This window comes from Lonchura striata, chromosome 12 (genome assembly GCF_046129695.1).
Source record: "Lonchura striata isolate bLonStr1 chromosome 12, bLonStr1.mat, whole genome shotgun sequence".
NCBI classification, from domain to species: Eukaryota; Metazoa; Chordata; class Aves; order Passeriformes; family Estrildidae; genus Lonchura; species Lonchura striata.
Genome location: NC_134614.1, coordinates 17,421,652 through 17,429,583, shown reverse-complemented (window position 1 = coordinate 17,429,583; position 7,932 = coordinate 17,421,652).

The following is a 7,932-nucleotide window of genomic DNA, read 5'->3' as shown; positions in this document are numbered from 1 at the left end:
AAACAATGTTCATTTCAGAGCACTGCTCAAGACTAAGGCAGGAAGATGTTCCTGTGAATCACAGAAACCATGATACAGGAGAAATACTTTTAATAAGTGATCTGACCATTTTTAAAATTTATTTAAAAGTAATAGTGTCCTAGGATCATTACAAATAACATAATATTTTTTAGTAATAGGCAGTAAGGCAGTTCTGTAGCAGTTTATTGTCATTATTATCCACTTAACCACCACTTTAATTTAGAGATATTAATTTGTTTGTGTGTATGTACATATACAGTGCTTGATAACACTCCAGGATCAAGTTTCTTAGAGAAGGAGAAAATTTTGCATCTAAGATACTGCTAGCCACAAAAATACTTCGGGAGTAATGGGAAATGCAAATGCTGCACAGATGCTTGGAAGGGATCCAAACAAATGCTTTTAAATCCTACATCAAACCTTCCTTTTCTGTTGCTGCTGCTGTGTGGTATCATGTACAGAGATGTCAAATTACTCAGAAGGCTGAAATCTGTGCAACTCAGCACCTTTCTCATCAGTAAATTAGAGAATCAAAATGGAATTAAATTATTAGAGGAGGTATTCATGGTGTGAAGAGGCATTAATATGCTTTTAAGGGACAAATTCAACCAGCAGTTTCTTTACTAGCTTGTAAAAGGTGCAGCGTGAGCACAGCCACAGACCTCTCGCTGCTGAGGAAAATCACTTTCTCTGTGCAAACTTTGGGAGCTTTATCATCTGTAAGTTTACCAGGGCTGCATTTGGGCTGCATTTCTCCATGAGACTGGTCCAGTTGTGTCTCATTTGGATGAAAATATCCCAAAGCAGGGCAGGTGGTGGCAAAGAGGGATTTTATAAGACAGAGCTTTGTGGGTTGCCTTGCCCGAGAAGGCAAAACCCATAGTGGGAAGCAGAGCTGTGCCTGGGGCATCAGTCAGCCCCCTGAATCAGCCCCTCATCCAAGCTGGCTGCTTACAGCAGAAGAGGAAAAGCATTGCTCTTCACTGACTGTCCAAACTCACCCCAGGTCTCCTGAGTGTAGCAGCCCCCACAAAGAAACCAAAAGTACAGGCTCTTCAGGTTTATGATGTAGTGCTCTGGTGCTGTGCTTCTAACTCATAACAACATTTGTGTAGCAGAGACATTGCAATAGCAGGGGATTCCAAGCAAAAGGCATGAAATTGAGTTTCTTTATTTTTATTTTTTGCATCTAGATAAAGTATTTTATTTTTTCTTTTTTCTTCCTCAAAATTGGCTATGAATTGGCTAAAAGCAGCTTTCAATCTCTCTGAATTTGTGGGTGCCTAAAACTTTCCCAGGTGAACCCATCAAGAATTTCCCAGGGAACCTTAAAGTGGCATTGTTCTGGTGAATAATTTAAAAATGATCCTTTGGAGTGGACAGGGAAATGTCTTGGAGAAAAATCAACCCAGCAATTCTTGAACAGTTCAGGAGGGGACACAAGGCTCCTCTTCCCAATGGGTCTTTAAGTTTCAAGATGATCACCATCATTTCTAAAATAATCATGGGAGAAACAGCCCCTTTCTAGGTCTGTGAGTTTTCAGTTTGAGTAAATCCCCCAGTCCCCACCTCTGCGATCTCCTTTTCTCCTGCTAGTCCTGGCCAAGCTTCTGGATGGGACACAGAATGGGTTGGATGTTATTTCATCCTATCCTGATGGCAGCAGCGAAGTCCTTATGAACAGCATCAAGACAGCTGACCAAGTCTGAGCCAGTCCTTTGCTGAATCAATAGCAGAGGAATTCCTAAGTATTGTGAGCCACAGCTGTGCCACTGGTGAGGACACTTGGCCACACCCGAGCAGCATCCCCAGGAAGCAAGGAACAGCCGGCTGGTATTTGTGTCAAATTGTTGATATGTAAGCAGGGAGCATGCTGTGCATTTAAATCACTTTCACACTAAATTTGGAATAGAAATCATTAAATATTTATTCTGTGCCCAAAATACTGCTCAAGCGCCCTACTTACTGATATTACATATTAATTCACATAGATTTTGCAGTACTGATAATGCGTTTATTTTAAAATGGTGACTCTGAGGCATTTGTCATGATTGGGACGTTTAATAAAAAGAGAGATTCATGGCCCCAGAGGAAGCCCATCTAGTCACTTCTGTAAATCAAAGTGGCTCATGTGAAAGGAAACTCAAGGGTTCATAATTACCAAGGAAAAAGCGCTAACTGTAAGTTATTAGTGATGTGTTGAAGACCAGTAAAATCAGATCTTCCAGAACAAAGATATTTAAAAGCATAATAGAAATTCAGAGTTATTTACTTAGCAGTAGGAGTACTGTATATTCAGTGAAGTAATCACACAGCTAGAGTATAATTGCTACAAATCAATTGCTCCTTTTACTGGATATGAGAGGTTCAGATTCTCCTGAAATATGAGGACTGGTCAAAAAACAACCACAAAAAACTCGAAAATAAGTACATAGATGCACCTTGAGTTGCAGTGACCCCAGGGATGGCAATCAGGCACTGACTGGCAGCAGCAATCCAGCCCAGGTTTTGTAGGAGCCCTGTGCATGCTGGAATAGATCAGCTGCAATTATTTCCAGGCTCTGGGCGAGCAGAATAGGGTGCATTTGATAAATTGCCCACGGTCCTCCTATCTGCAATAAGACTCAGTCATTTTTAATTATAGACGCCTCGAAAGCTGGGAGCCAGTGCTGATTGGGCAGGAAAATATTGCTACAATCCTCTCAACAGGGTTTGGAAAAGGATTTCAGTGCTGAACCTGACACGGATGTGATGCTGCCAGTCTGGCCAGAAAGTGGAGATAAACAGCTCACTTGTGGATTTTGCTGAGTAGCTGCAGACATGGAGAGAGTCTGGTCTCTTTCAGGGCCTGCTGGGTCAGGCTAATTTATTTTCACACCTAGTATAATAAACTCTTGGAGGAGGTTGAAAAGACCAAAACCAGTGTCAGGACCAAGTCCATCCTCGATGGCAAGCAGTGTCTGCCCAGGTCCGTGGAGGAGAGCAGAGGGCACAGAGCATGCAGTATGCTTCCTATCACTTTTAAATTTCCCCATCTCCTGCTTCATGTTATCAAAGAAGGTGATTCAACCTTCTGTCCCTACCCTGACATACCTCTTACAGTACATCCCCCCTTCTCTCCCTGCAGTATTTGCTCTGCAGTGCCCCTGAGGAGGGATAGGTGCCTGGAAGAAACCCATCCTGTGGATCATTATGAGCATCAGCCTCCAGGCACAGGAGGCACCAAAGCCTGTGCTGGCTGTCCCCTTCCCAGAGAAGGACTGTGGGAGGCAGAGGCTTGAGAGGCAGCAACATAGCCTGTGGAGGCCAGGGCTGCTTCAAACCCAGCCAACAGCACCCCCCACACAGCTGCAACTGTGGCATGTCTAAATCCAGTTACAGGGTGGAATAAGCACTCCTACTTCAGCACACAGGGCTATTTCTGACTTCAGAACCTGGATGCTGTGGGAAGTCTCATTTTCCTGCAGATGAAGAACCTGGCACCTGCAAAGGAGGCAGATGAGAGAATGATGGCTCAACAGACTTTTTCAAGGGACTGAAAAGCCTTTCCAAAGCACCTTCAAATACACTATCCAGAAATAGATCAGGAGGTTATCTTACTGCAAACTGCAGTTTTCCAGCAGTGCAGGTAGAGAGGGTAACTCCATCTCTTCAATGCACTGCCAGTTGCTAGTGGGCAGCTATCACTGCACAGGACACAGACAATGGTTCCCACTGTGAGAGACTGACCCTCAGCTGGCTGGAATTTTCTCTTTCAAGTGGCAGTTTGCTGAAGAAAGGAAATTTGCTATAAATGCTCTGTGTGCAGGGCAAGGAGCAGGCTGAGTACTGATAAGAGAAATGCTGAACTGAAGCAGTGGCACCCTAGCTCTTGCACCATCTGCAGCTGCAGCAGCTGGGTGTCCCATGGTGCCTCCCTCCCCATCCCACACTTCCCTGATGCCAAGGATTAAGTAAGGCCAGCTGCTCTGTTTGACCCCTGCTTCACTCCTGCCACAGCCCTGGTACAACCAGGATCCCAAAGTAAATATTAGCTGAGTGTGCATGAACAGGTGAAAAGAGCAACAGTTTAAGCCACTCTGTTTGGGAGACTGAGAAATCTATATAACGCTGTTACCAAGAAACAAGGATTGCTTCCTCTGCTATTTTAGGAAACAGTGAAATAAATGGAGCTTAGGACACACCAGGATTTCTATTTCCACTCTGTAAATGAGTGTTATTACCAAGAGGCAGTGTTTTCCAGTGGCACTCTGTAGCCAGACTCTATTCATGCCTGAATCAAAGGATGTGCTGGTCAAACCTGCCCACTTACACACGCCCATTATCCAGTTCTTTAAAGTGCCCTGTTGCAAGGTGCAAACTGTCTAGCCCTTCACAGCATGTGCCCAAGGATGTGACAGCAAGTCCTCAGGAGAAGGTACCTGTTACACAGCCTAAGACAGGCTGGCCCTCAGCAGCTCCTCCTGCTTCCTTTTTCAGTTGTTGCTGAAATTTCTCATCTTTATGAGCTGTAAGATATTTTTAAGTAGAGTCTTTGCTACTTTTTCTCTTTTTTTCCTTTTATTTTCACCTGATATTCAACAGAACTCAGAACTGTATCGCAAAATTGCTTTTTTAAAGCAAGAGGTATAGCCAAGCAAAAACTTTTTTCGTGTTTTGATGGCATGTTGCCAAAGGGCCAAATTTGCAGTAGGTAACATCCAGAAGAATAAATGATCTCTCTGATGCTGGACTCCTATAAACACCAAGAGTAGCAGCCAGCAGGCACTGTGTGATTGCTGAGGGGTTGGCAGTGGGAAGCTCTGTCAAAAATCAGGAGCTGCTCTGCAGTCAGTCTCAAAGTGAGGGTGAATCCTAGCTAGGGATTGTGCACCCCCGGCCCCCCCCCCCCCCCCCCCCCCCAGAGGTGTTTTCTGATCCATACCCAGCATATGGCATAAATAAGGCAAATCACCTCATGCTCATTAAAACAGCACTATCTGAGCTGGAATAGGGATAGCAGTTGGCAGAGAGAAGCAGAGAGGGCCCCAGCACCAGAGTCTGCACTCTCACTTGTTTCCAAATCTCATGTTCAGTGCAAGTGATTTGCAAATGACCTCATGTTCCACCAGGGGAGGTTTAGAGTGGATATTAAGGAAAAATTTCTTTGCTGGAAGCATGGCCAGGTATCTGAATAGGCTGCCCAAGGTGGAATCACTATCCCTGGAAGTGTTCAAAAGGTGTGTGGATGTAGCCCTTGGGGATGAGTCAGTGAACATGGCGGTGTTGGGTTAATGGTTGGTCTTTTCAGCCCTAAGGATTCAATCATATTCCATGCCCACAAGGGATCTCAGAGGAGGCCAAACAGCACAAGAGATGGGCCTTAATTTCTCTTTCCTCTTCTAGACAGTCCCTGCAACTCCCTGCCATCAGCACACACAGATTTTACAAAGGCACTCATTGCTTCCAGCTTTCATAAGTATTCTGGTTTAGGCCTTTAACCAGGATCAAGAAAAAGAATGTGGGTTTGCTTAGTTTTCATGCAAATGTGAGCCTCCCTGAGGGAGATATTCTGTTAAGCTCTCCCAAATGTCTGCTTTAAGCGGAGTTCACTCTTTCTGAGGGTTTCTCCCAAGCCTTGGGTCCTGCCTGCCTGGTGCCACATACACAGGAAGTCTCTTCCCAAAGCCAAAGCCTCTGCTTCAGCTCTGCTTTTCTTTACAGTAATTTCTACAAATCATTATCTACAATGATTTCCTCTGTCTAATGGAAAAAATTGGAGATACAATCACTACAGTAGTGATTATTCTAATACCAGCAGGTTCTTCCCTCTGACACGGTACAAAATGGAAAGAAATTTGAAACATTTCACAAAATACTTTTACTATTCTACATCCTGTTTTCAACACCTGAGGTCACCTGGAATCTCCTTTACTCAGCTGCAGTGGCTCCAACCATGACAGGTAGGAAGCATTTCGCCCTCGGCAGGGATTGGTGTGTGTGTATTTGCTGCTTCTTGTTTGTAGTGTAAACAGGCACAGACACGGAGGTGGAGTATTCCCACACGGTGAGTATTGCCCTGTACCAGAATTTGCAAGAGAGCTGGTAATGCAGGTACTTTGGATCTCATTTAGTAATTATCCTGGAAAGTGTTTTAGCAGAGGCAATTAACTCATGATGCTGGGAACAAATACGTAGGGGCAGATTTTTAAAACCTGCTGGAACCTGTTCCAAAGTGATAAGCTAGAAAGGACCACGGGTTTTGAAGCTGTGTTTCATCTAGAAAATGAACTTAGCCATCCAACATTAGCCATCCTTTTAACCCAAAGAGCCTTTGTTTTAAGCATCCTGAGAAAACAGCAATAAAAACCAATATAACGTCAAAAATTACTTAGCTAATGCTCTTATTTATCTACATTTACCCACTCATGATGGGTAATTACACAAGTACCCACCGTGAAATAATGCCATTGGAAGTTAGCCACACACAATTTTCCCGATCACTCTACTGCTTCCCTTCCTGCACAGTGCCTTCCAGATACTGCCTTGCAATAAGATGCAAACAACTGCAAGCCAGATATATTTTACAGGAAGCTGCATACATCTCTCTGGACAAATATGGCATTTGGAAAGAGAAAGCAAGAGGCCTGAGAATTTTTGACCTGACTCTTTCCTTTACTCAGTAAAAAGCGTGAGTGTTGTAACTGTACATTCAAACACAGTCACTGTGAAAACATGGCTGTGTGAATTACAGAAATAAAGTCTCAATCACATTGACTGTGATGTGCCCCTGCTTCTCTGGACCAGCAAAACTTCCAGATGAGCCATACCTTGATATTCAGTCAGGCCTTTCAAAATATAACCAAGTTCAAAGTTCTCTAGTGAGCCAAATCTCACCAACTAAAAGATAAATATAAATCTGAAGCCTCTTAAAAAGAAAAAAAAACAAAACATGCTTTTTTTTTTGTTGTTGTATGTATCTATATTGTATCAATTAATTTAAGAAATCTTTTCTGACAATCTGTCAGAAAAGTCAATTTGTCTTTATAGTCAGATACTCAATGTCTGTGATGTTCCTACCAGCAAAAGTTATTTCTGTCATCCCCAGCTGCTTTCCTCTAGTGAATCCACCTCTGCAGAGTTACCACAACAATCAGAGCAATCACCACAAAAAACCTTTCATAAGAAATGGTCCAGTTTTCCTCTGATCATCTGACAGAGCTTTATTGCTGTTTTGTCCAGAAGAAGGAAGACAGAGAGCTGCAGCTTCTGCCTATGGGGAAGAAGCTTCTGCCTTTGCTCCTTCAACTATGAGGGAGAGCACCTGCAGCCTCATGTCACAGATTTTTTTTTTCCATTCTCCTATACAATAAATGACATTTCTTTCTTGAAAATCCCAAAGACTTCTGCTTTCTCCTCTGTTGTGTGATCACCTATAGATAATATCATCATTGGCACTGATGTAATTTATTCAATTTTTTTTTTTGCATTGGCACAACTGGACTCAGGACAAGGTTTGTTTTTTTTCTGATGGATGCTATAAAACTGGCATCAATAAAAAAGAAGAAATGCCAAACTGAAAGACGACTAAAAAAATAAGAGAACTTTGCTGAGGAAGATACTTTTGAAACATCCCATCACCTCCCACAAGGTAGTTATCCTTGGATTAGAAATGTTAGGGGCCAAAAGGCACTAGCAGGTGCTGTATGCCCTCTCTCCTAGCAGCACAACCACACACCTTGGGTGAGCAGGGTTATTTGCATTACAGCAATGATATCATGGTACTTCTAGTTGTTATTCTCAGGAAAAATAAATAAGGAGGTGTGAAATAAAATGATACTGAGAAAGGCTTAAAGAGGCTGAAAAATATTTTCCTAACTTCAACTTGGACAGCTCCTTTCAATGGGAAGCACACAGAAAACTTTGTTTTCA